This window comes from Desmodus rotundus, chromosome 7, assembly GCF_022682495.2.
Source record: "Desmodus rotundus isolate HL8 chromosome 7, HLdesRot8A.1, whole genome shotgun sequence".
In the NCBI taxonomy this organism is placed as follows: Eukaryota; Metazoa; Chordata; class Mammalia; order Chiroptera; family Phyllostomidae; genus Desmodus; species Desmodus rotundus.
The window spans coordinates 104,571,937-104,583,681 of record NC_071393.1 but is presented as its reverse complement, the minus strand read 5'-3'; the positions used below and the strand labels follow the sequence as shown (position 1 = coordinate 104,583,681).

Genomic DNA, 11,745 nt, shown 5'->3' with positions numbered 1-11,745 from the left:
ACATAGCAGCAGCCCCATGTCTCACTGCACATCAGTCCCCTCTCCCTGACAGGAAACAAAGGCTCAAGAGCTTTCCAGAGCTTCATGTCTCACCACGGGAACCTCCAGAGTGAGACTAACTCTCTTCTTTCTTTCCAAGTTTAAAAATTCCCAGGGAGGGATTCTGACTGGCCCAGACTCAGTCCATACCAACTCTGGGCTCACCAGCTATGGCCATGGGGGCCATAGTACATGTACATAAAGATTACAGCAGCTTTCACTGGATCCCCATGGTGAGGGTAAGGGAAGGAGAAGTTCTCAAAAACATTAGGAGGGGCGAGGAGTGCTATTCTCAGACAAAAAAAATATATTGGACAAACAGAACATTTTGTGCCCACTACACACAGGTCCTGAATGATAGGACCAGAGAGACCAGACCAGAAGGGTCTTGAGGGATGGATAATCATACCAGAGGTAGAGAGGCAGGGACTAGCTGTGCCTTTATAGCAATTTTATAAAGCACTATTCCTGTACTTGGCTTCTCAGCCCCAAAGGTTACCAGATCCAAAACAGCAGACATATAGAGCCCTGGACTTTCCAAACTACAAAGTTCAAATAGTTTAAATAATAAAATCATCTTTCCTACATGGAACAGAAAATATATATATTGATCTCTGCCCCCAGTTCCTGGAATAGAACTCTCAAAACCCTCCTAATTTCCTAAGTGATAAGAGCACTAGGAACACCTTTTGTTCTAATATTTGGTTTTGACCCCGGTTCCCAACCCAGAGCTCCTAAATCCCTTGGAATTTCTTGGGTGATAGGAGTGCCTTTTGTTCTCATGAGGTGACTCTTACTGGGCTCCCAGATGGGGAGTGGTCACCAGAAAGACCAAGCTATAATTAGAAATGTGGAACTTTAAGCCCCCCTCCACCCACCCCACCCCCCATTTGCCAAAGAGGCAAGAGGGGCTGAAAATAAGAGTTAACAATCAGTCATGCCTGTGTGATGAAGCCTCCATAAAAATCTCAAAGTACAAGGTTCAGAGAACTTTGGGTTGGTGGACACATCCACAGAGCAGGAGGGTGGCGCACCCCAACTCCACACAGACAGAAGCTCCTGGTCAGGACCCTCCCAGAGCTCTCCTCATGTACCTCTTCATCCGGTTATTTGTGCCCTTTATTATATAACACACTTACAGACATAAGTAAATGTTTCCCTGCGTTCTGCAAGCTGTTCTACCCAATGACAGAATGCAAGGAGGAGAATGTGGGAAACTGGAATTTGTGGCCAAGTCAGGTAGAAGTGGTGGGTAACCTGGAGACCTATACTTGCGATTGGCACCTGAAGGGTGTGGGGGGGGGGTGATAGTCTCATGAGACTGAGCCCTTAACCTGTGGAGTCTGCACTAACCCAGTTAGTGTCAGAACTGAATTCCATTATAGGACACCCAGAGGGTGTTGCAGAGAATCGTTTGGTGTGGGAAAAAATCAACACATGTGGTGTCAGAAGTGTCGTGAGTGTCGTTGTGTGAGCGTAAAGAGGCACACTGAAGTATTTTTCCATTACACCTAAGTATTTTAGATACCCTTAACTGAGCAAGATTACAAAAGATTATACTAGGGTGGGTTCATATTTATGTAGTGTCCCCTTAAGAAGCAGCACCTCCATCTCTAAGACGACAACCAAAAACATGGGACTGTTGGACAAAAGTCTTCTTAAAAGTGGAGGTAACCTGCAGACCTGCCAGAACTTTCAAAGCCTGTGCATCTACTAAGCACCTTACTGTAGGGGAATTAAAACTGAAGTTATTTCCATAATCCCAGAGAAATGTTTTTAGCAGCATACTGTCAGGAGAGACTCAGAACTATTGAAAAGATAAAGCTGAGAGTGTACATAAAGGAACTTTGGACACTATGAGAATTTTTACATTGCTACAGTTTTGTTAGGAATTTGTGTCCCCTCTCATAGGCCACTGTTCTTCAGCGTACTGTCTACCTGCCTTTCAGGAGTTCAAGCTGAAGCCAGCATTAAGTTCCCCTCTGTGGCTGGGTGGGAAAGGCATTTGTCAGGTTTATTTCTATGAGGAATTCTGCTTGAGGTTATCATGCAGTCAAATAAACTTTTTTTCTGATGGAACACATGGAAAGGGGGCCAGAGGACTGGAGGGGCCCTGTTTCTCCCTGAACAAAGTGATTCTGTTCTGAGGTTACGTCTGTATGACCCAAAGTACAGGCTGGTATGCAGAGAGTCCTGCACAGACTTGAACAATAACAAATTGTGGTCCAGAATGCAGGGGGAAGTCTGTTCCCTCACGGACACTGAAGACCACGCAATTTCACTGCTGTGATTTCAAAATGAACCTTGCAATTGTTAAGTTCTGGATTTGCAGCAAATAGTGGAAACTTTTAAAATGGATGCTTAAGCCAGACCAGTCCGTGATGATGCTTAGGAAGCATAACTCATAACTCCAGTAGCTAGGTAAACAAATAGAACATAAATCATTACAAATAGCCAATAAAATTCAGAACTCAATGGTCAAATAATAAATTTTTAAAACGTAAAATCTGGCAAACGTAATGTGGTGACTTGAGTCTGTGTTATCCAGGATTCAGGGGCCTTCTAACAAGAGAATTTAGGAATGGGCTCATCCTCACAAAACCCACGGGGCCCATGGAGGCTGGTGTGCTTTTGAGAGGTAAGAATGAGTCACAACTGTGCTTAGCACATGGAAACTATTCAATATCATTTATTGAATTAATTACTTAATCGCTATGGAGTGGCTAAGTTAGTACAACAGGTAAAATCATTACCAACGCCTACCATTCCTAGTGGCAGGTCCCCGACCTGGGCTCTGGGGGAACCAAGCTCTGTACGCCATGGTCCTTGATTTCCGGGAGCCCCCACAGTGGGTCATGGGGCTCCACCAGCCCACTGTCTTATGACTGTTCTCCGCCTCACAGGGTGAAACATCCTGGAGGTTGGACCAATCTGACTGCCCTAGTGGTTTCTCTCACTAAGCCCCACCTGCCCTGCGATATCTCCCGCAGGGCTTTGGTGATGTCTGACAGCTCTATCAGGGACTCACCCTCAGGTGAGTTCCTGGATATCCAAAGAATGACACTTCCAGACAGTTATCTGCAACAGCCTGCTCGTGCTGCGAGATCCCTGTAAGTCCCCTGACTGCACAATAACAGCAACGACGACCCACTAACAGAAAACAAAATTCCTTACGTTCCTCTGGAGCTTTACAGTCGGACAATGTGGGACTGGTAGAGGGATGGCCTCAGAGAGAAGCTATAAACCAGACCTTTTCTCAGCTCTAGGTACAGTATAAAAGATTTCCGTATCTGTATCACAGTATAAGTCTCACTTGTACTTTCTTCCGTAAATCGTGCCTCGTGCTGCATGTTAGTCGAAATCTGACAACTCCATTTCCAGGATCACCCTTTAGAAGCCTCTGGGCCTTTGTCCTTGAAAGCCTCTGCCTCCCTAGTTGCATACTTCATGATCCAGTCCAACACCCCTTCCCTCTGAGACCTCCTGTGCCTCTCCCCTCTCCCCCCACTCGACGAGGGGCTCCTCCCTCTGTGATCCTATAGTAAGCAGCTCACACCTCTCTTGCAGCCCTTACACTCATTCTCCATGTTTATAAGTAGCTGGGCTGTCTCCCCAGTTAGATTCCGAGACTCAGAGGGAAGGAATTTAGGGCTTAGTCATTTGTGTCAACTCAGCACAGTAGACACTCAGATGTTTGCTAAATTCAACTAATTCCAAAATAAGCATTTTTAAATCCAATTTTTCCCCAATTCATTCTGTGTGGAGGTACAGCCCTATATAAAATGTAAAGTGAATCACTGTGAGCTTTAAAAAAGGAAAACTGGAAATTTAGCAGCTCTTATTAACCAAGAGGCATCAGGGGGCAGAGCTGGTAAAGATGCAACCAATCTGTTTTCTGCTGTTTGCCTTCAGAGATAGCAGCTGCTGCCAATTCTCTAGCCTTTCTGGGGTTCTGCAGCACGAGGTGGGGTGCTGCTTGTTCGATTCTCCATCTGCTTAACTAGCAGATGTTCTGGATTCTACTAAGTCAGTTCCTGCTCATTCACCTGCTTCTGGTTTCCAAACCACCTGGTCATCTCTCATCTGGTGATGTTGCCTCATGCATAATCTTTATTCTTTGGCTTTATCTTTTCTAATTTCTAATACCTGTCTCATTCTTGTGAAGGTTTCAGAAGAAGAGGATATGAAGACATATAAATTCTACCACATGCAATCAGACTTCTCTGAACTAATTATTTTAAAGTATAAAGTTATAAATTGGCATTAATAAAACAATATTATTAATATAAATTATTTAAGAAAATATTCTAGTAAGATTTTTTTAACTTTATATAACTTATTTATGATCCTAGAAAAGTATAAGGCAAAAAGCAAAATAAAACCCTCTTTAACTCATAGAGAAAGAATAGTGGAAAACTGTAAGAAAAAAGATATCTCATTCTGCAATTTCTAAATTCACTCTCTGTCTTTATGAATGCTATGCTGTGTGAAGAATCCGCTTCTGAATTGGAAGGTTACTGAACATACACAGTGTAACGACAACTTTGTCTTGCAATAAGAGATAGGCTACCCTGAATAGAAAATCATCCTCTACTCACATGAAACAAGAAATGTAAATGAAACAGAGAATCACTGTAATAAGCACAATGTTTCAGGTGTAAATAGAGGCTCAAGAACTAAATAACAAGGAAAAAATAAGCCTTGGGAAGAGAGATATACAAGAAGTCTGGAGATCCCAGAACTAGAGCTTTCTGCCACCAACTAGCAGTGTCCGCATTGGCATTATCTCTTAGCTTCTCTGCACAGCAGTCATCTCTTCCAAAGATGATGAGGTTGGACTTTACTGTCTGCCTGAATTTTCAACCTGCCACTCCAGGCACCTGCTAACTGTAAGGCACATACATGCCTACTCTTTTGTGCAATGGTTCAGGACCCTCCTTGCTTTTCTCCTAGCTCGCTTGGTTTCCCTCGCTTGACTCCATCTCCAGCCTCTCTTTTGGCCCCATTGGTTAGGTGGCTGACTGCTGATCCTGTCCCTTGACTCACCTGAAAACATGATGAGTTTGGCTCCCCTTTGAACACCACTCTCTAGGTTGGGCCCTGACTGCTACACTAACATCCCAGCTACGCCCATTTCATTCGCTTGCAAGTGGGGGAAGGAGAGGATTCAGACCATCATTTCTGAGTTCTCTTTCAGTTCTGGAATCCTACAATTCCATCAGCATGACAGAGCCTGAACAAAGTTTTCTTTGGCCAAAATAAATCTGAGCTGTGTTTGACCAGAATGAAGGATGGCAGGTTCATCTTCAGCAGGAAAGCAAGGATTGTTAGTACTTTGTTCTTACTGTTTTCCTGGTTAAAAACAAGTCAGTGTTGCTACCTATAGAAATTCTTCAGAGATGGAGGCATAGGTAGACATGCTTTGCCTCCATGCACAACCACAAAGAGGAATTATAACTAAATCTCATAACAACACCCAGAATTGTCAGAAAATCGAACTGTACGGAAGTCTGACAACCAAGGATTTAAAGAAGCCACATTCATCCAGACAGGTGTTTTTTACAGGGAGTCAAAGCAGCTCTACCTAATACACAGAAGCAAACACAGGGAGGCTGCCAAATTGAGGAGACAAAGAAAAATGGCCCAAATGAAAAAAAAAGAACAAAACCCCATAAATAGAACTAAAAGAAATGGAGATAGTCAACCTGTCAGATGCAGAGTTCAAAACACTGGTGATCAGGATGTTCAAAGAACTCATTGAGTATGGCAACAGCATAAAGGAAGAGATGAAGGTTACACTAAGTGAAATAAAGAAAAATCTATAGAGAACCAACAATGAAGGGAAGAAAGCTGGGACTCAAACCAATGATTTGGAACATAAGGAAGAAATAAACATTCAACCAGAACAGAAAGAAGAAACAAGAATTTTAAAGAATGAGGAGAGTATAAGAAGGCTCTGGGTCATCTTCAAACATGCCAACATCTGAATCATAGGGACATCAACAAAATTGAAAACTTATTTGAAAAAATATTGAAAGAAAACTTTCCTAATTTGGTGAAGGAAATAGACATGCAAGTCTAGGAAGCACAGAGTGTCCCAAACAAGTTGGACCCAAAAAGGACCACACCAAGACACATCATAATTAAAATGCTAAAGGTTAAAGATAGAGAATCTTAAAAGCATCAAAAGAAAAGCAGAGAGTTACCTACAAAGGAGTTCCCATAATACTATCAGCTGATCTCAAAAGAAACTTTGCAGGCAAGAAGGGACTGGCAAGAAGTATTCAAAGTGATGAAAAGCAAGGACCTACAACCTAGATTACTCTATCCAGCAAAGCTATCATTTAGAATGGATGGGCAGATAAAGTGCTTCCCAGACAAGGTAAAGCTAAAGGATTTCATCATCACCAAGCCATTATTACATGAAATGTTAAATAAAAGGGACTTATTTAAGCAAATGAAGAAGACCAAAACTATGAACATTAAAAAGGCAACAAATTCACAACTATCAACAACTGATTTCAAAAAAACCCAAAAAACTAAATAAGCAAACAACCAGAACAGGAACAGAATCATAGGTATGGAAATCATTTGGAGAGTTATCAGCTGGGAGAGGGAAGGGAGAGAATGGGGGTAAAGGTGCAGGGATTAAAAAGCATAATTAATAGGTACAGAATAGGGGCATGTTAAGAGGTGTATAAGTAAAGGATAAGCCAAAGAACTTATATGTATGACCCATGGACATGACCTAAGAGGAGCAGGGGAATGCTGGAGGAAGGAGGGTAGCGGGCAGAGAAGGGCAAAGAGGGGAAAAGTTGAACAGTTGCAATAACATAATAAATAAAATACACAAAAAAATTCTTCGTAGACACTTCATTTCAATTACTTCTGTACTGGAGAGAAACTGATGCTGAATGGAAAAATGACCTCAAAGGATCTTAACACCAGACACAAAGCGGCCATTGCCACACATTTCTTGGAATGAAGCCACATTTATCAAGCTTCAGTTCTTGTAAATGTCTATTGACATGGAGCTTTTGACAGGCATCAATCTGGCTGATAGCCTTTTCCTGTTAAATCCCAAGTTGCTTGTGCTGCTGAAAGCTCTTAATGACAAAAATGAGGAAGTGTGTCTGTGGCAAGAGACAGACCCTTTGGGTTGGATTTCACCTTGTCTCTCGTAGCCTACCCTTAATAAATAGGGGCAACCACGGCGATGTCTCTTTGATGAGGAATAATTCACAAACTTGGAAGAAATCAGGGCACCTAAGAGAGTTTTTTATTATACTTCAAAAAGGACGTAATATTAATTGAACATATACTAAGTGTCAGGCACTATTTTAGACACATGAAAATTATCTCTTTAATTAAAATAATTTGTTTAATGAAAATTACCTCTTGATTCTAATGACAATCTTTGAGATCGGTAATACTATCCCCATGTCATGGATAAAATAACTCACCTCAGAGAAGTACATAAGTAGTTTAAATTCACATAAGTGGTGGGAAGCTGAGATATTACCCCTCATCCGTAAGTTGGATTTTATTTACTTCTGATATGAGCTACAAACCTTCAACTTCAATTCAGCAAAGGATAATGTGCATATGGAAAGATAAATCATAGAATCATATAATTTTAGACCTTGAAGAATCATTCAAGGTCACTTAGTGCAATTTCTCTCATAGAGGAAACAACCCCACAGAGGTTTAATGACTTGCCCAAATTAATGCAATTTCTCTCATGTTATAGATAAGGAAACAGACCCACAGATGTTAAATGACCCACCCAAATTACATGGTTCTAACTGTGCAAATCGTGAAAATCTTTCTTGATTGTAGTATTAGGGCTTAAGATGCAGGCCTTTTGTAGTGAATTGAAGAAGCGATATCTTAAATCAACACAAACTGTTCCATTTGCTTTCAAATAACTGAAGTTGTAGAAAGTTCCAGGTGGGAATTTCTAAGATAACCCAAAGATGCAAAGCACTATGGGGTTTAAGAAATCTTTTATATCAAATCAAAGTCCTCCAGAGTATAACTGTTTTTATCTGAGTCAGTATGTGGCTGAGCAAATCCCTCTGCAACTAGAAGCAGTCACGAAGTCTGTATTTTCAGAGCTAGGAATTCACTCCACATTGGGTCAGTCGGTTAACAGAGATGGTGGGAAACAGACAGGAAGGAGAAAAGGGGGAGGAGAAATAGAAAAGATGCATCTACTTAGAGATTAGGGGGGCAATCAATTCCACATATGTATCCATTGGTATAGGAGTGATTTTCAATATAAGCTCACATATTTTTGCACTTCTTGACCATGGGTCAGAGCCTGGAACAGCCTTAGGTCTGCCCAGAGCCCAGAGAGAATTCGGCCTTAATAACCAAGCAGTTAGCCGATCTCAGTTATATTTTACAGGCAAAAGCAAACATTTAATAGACTTCTCTTCCCAAAATGCAAATGCTGTAATGTAGCCAAAGATCATCTACAGTTTTTAAATGGTTAAGAAGGACATTTTCTTATTGGCTATTATGAGCTTAAACCCCAAGGTCCAGACAGTTATTTAACTAACAATACTCAGGAAAAGAAACTTATCTTTCAGATTTGGACTTTGAAAAGCTTGGACACAAATAATGCCTCAAAGAGGAATAAACATGATTCATAAGGGTTGTCTCATGTGGTTAATCCTCCCGGAAGTCAGCAAAGGACTGGATTGTCCACAGATGTTTTTACCAACTTTTTCTCTTGGACCATCCAAGTAGGTGTGACTATTTTTAAGCATCTGATTAAGTTGTCTGTCTACTAACCCTGGAGGACTGTGGACAAAAGCTGCAGTGGAAAGGTAATGCAGCAACTTGAAAACTGTCAAGGAACATTATTTGATGCACTTGATTTTATGCAATCAACTCATTGGAATACAAGTTTCATTGTAAATTAACTGGAGCTTAAAAGATGTAGCCATCTCATGCTTGTTTGTAATGCAATGCCTCAAACAGTAATAGTATCTCTCTTGGGTTTAAGTTAACCTACTTACCAGATCCTCACTTAGACACGTACTGAAGAGGCCAGCAAATGGAAAGGAAAAAAAAAAATCACACAATATAGACTCACAACATTAGTCCACAGCATTACACAAGGTTTCTCAAGAATGTCTGGTTATATTGTGCAATAGCCTTCATCCCTTTGACCAATATGTGCTGATGCATTCATAATAATTAATAACTGCCTAGCTCAAAACTCTTTGTTCCGTTTGTACTGAATGGGAAGCAAATCAGCCCATCCCCACGGTCAGGGAAGGGTCTGGGACTTGTCAGAAGACCCCGACAGGCTGACCTCAGCCACTCCCCCCACCCCCGGAAGTGCTGTCGGGATGACTAATGCAGAAAGTCGTGGCAAAATCAAATGCTCTCCACTAAAAACTTGTACCAAAGTCAAGCAAGATAACACTGTGAAAACATTAACTATTTATTTTTGGAAAACTTTACCTGCTGGCATCTTACTTAGTAACAGAATCTTCCTCATTCAGATAATAATTACAAGAATATTTCCATCTATAGCTAGCAGTCAGCTTGGGTCTTATTTGCCTCTTTGGGTTTCATGGAAGAATTGGAAAGACATTAGGAAAAGGGTTGTTTTTGTTTTATTTTTTTTAAGTTAAGGGGGTTTTTTGCCCTTAAAAGTTATTGCTCATTAATGTCAGTTCCTTAACCTCAGCCCTACTGACATCTAGAGTTGGATAACTCTTTGTTACGGGGCTTTTCTGTGCCCTGGAGGATGGTTAGCAGCACTCCGGCCTCCACTTTCTAGATCCCAGCAGCACCACCTCACCATGCAGAGTTGTGACAACCAAAAATGTCTCCAAACATCGTCAAATGTCTCCCTGTTGAGAACCATCCAATGTAAAAGCTTGGCTCAAGGAATCCTGCTTTATATAAATACGTTCTGAAAAAACTGTGTGTGTGTGTGTGTGTGTGTGTATGGCTGTCAGACCAGGAGAGGAGGCAGGGAGGGGCCATCGGCAGCCATTGCCTGTTGCAGGGCACTGATTAAGCAGCTTTGCTCACAGACCAACGACAATGGGACCAGACCTTCTACCACCACTGCAGTGGCCCCTTTGGGGACCCAAGTGTTTAGTAACCAAGGGCTGGCCAGAAACATTGAACTTTAACTCTAAGAAACACAAGCTTCTTAGCCACATTCATTCAGTCCTCTCTAAACCACAGCTGAAGAAGAATAACTACCTTATGGCTTCCAACCACATCAGCTCTGCTGGACAACCACAGTACCAAGTTCATGTCTTCTAATTTAAAGGAAGCAAATGAGAAAAATCGTGGTGTTTTAAAAGGAATTGTTTTTTTAGACTAATCAACTGAGGCGAGGCTGCGCCTACATGTGGGGCTGTCTGCACTGAGGCCTACAAGGTGGCGATCGGGGACACAGTGGCCACAGCACCGTTGCCCACTGCCCCGGAGCCCACTGAGTTGGATTTTGAAGCAGACGAAGGCCACCGCCAGCAGCACATCAGTGACTGGGAGAGTTAGCTTCGGAACCAAACCCTTCTGACCATCTGAGGACAAGCACGATTTTCCTGAGCAAACCTCACACGGATGTGCAAGAAAAGAGGAGGAGCAACTATGGAAACCATGTAAGTAGAGCTCGTGTTCAACAATATTTCTAGATGACAGCACAGGCAGCCAGCATAATCTTGGAGCCACAGTAAAATGTGTGACCTCAGCAGTGTATTACCGCATAAAGAACAGAGATGCAAACAGATCCTTGGGTGATTTTGATGAGAGGTCGCTTCCACTCACAAGAGAAACAGTTCCAGAGGGACACGTTAAGCATGACCCTGAACACAAATCCATTTACAGATTTGTCCAAACCCTTTTTACTGCTGCCCGGCTAACGGCTGAGCGTGCAATGGTAACTTTGGTTTACTCAGAAAGGCTTTTAACGAGATCGGCATCTGTTCCGCTGACTGGAACGAAAGATTGCTCTGGGAGCCATTCTTCGCGCCACCAAGGTTTGGGACAATGAGGCCTAATGGAATGTGGGCGACTGCCAGGTTCTCAAGGACACTGCAGCTGAGGACATGAATGAGATGAAAGTTATTTTGGGGAGCCACTTCAGTTTACTGTTAATGTTCCTGCCGGTGTTCATGACAAATATTACTCGGACCTGCACTCCATAGCAGATAACAACAACCTGCCTTTGGTCATTGCTTCTCTTCGCGAAGGAAGAACACAGAACCTGGAGGCCATTTCTGGACTGTGGGAAGACAAAGGCCTGTGCAGAGCTGCTGTGAGAAGGTCTCAGTGCTGATAATGTCATTGGTATTCAGTGCTCTAAAGCATCCTGTCTTAAGGAAGAACTGGGGGGTTGTGTGTAACATCATGAGCCCCTCTTCTGCCAGGACTAGGGAAATGTCACCTTTCCTGCTCAAATACCAGCAAAGTTAGTATTTTTACCTAAAAGACAGACATCAGACTGAAGAGACTCGTGGACAGCAAGGGCTATGCTCCTAGGAAAGAGTGGGACCTTGTCAATGAGACCTACTCCTTGTCTTTTGTAATGTAGACAGAGTTACAAAAACCACTCCCCAGCAAAAACTCCCAATCCACACACAGAGACTTGCTTACAATGTAGGCTGACAACCATGAACTACGTGAGTTTTTTAACTGAAGTTTAAATTTTGAAATTTGAAAGACACTAAT

At 42.2% G+C, this 11,745-nt stretch overlaps 1 pseudogene; it reads left to right on the top strand.

Moving 5' to 3' along the window:
- The first annotated feature begins 1,232 nt into the window (after window positions 1-1,232).
- Window positions 1,233-11,420, top strand: LOC112310974 (cyclin-Y-like protein 1 pseudogene; annotated as a pseudogene).
- Window positions 11,421-11,745: the final 325 nt, after the last annotated feature.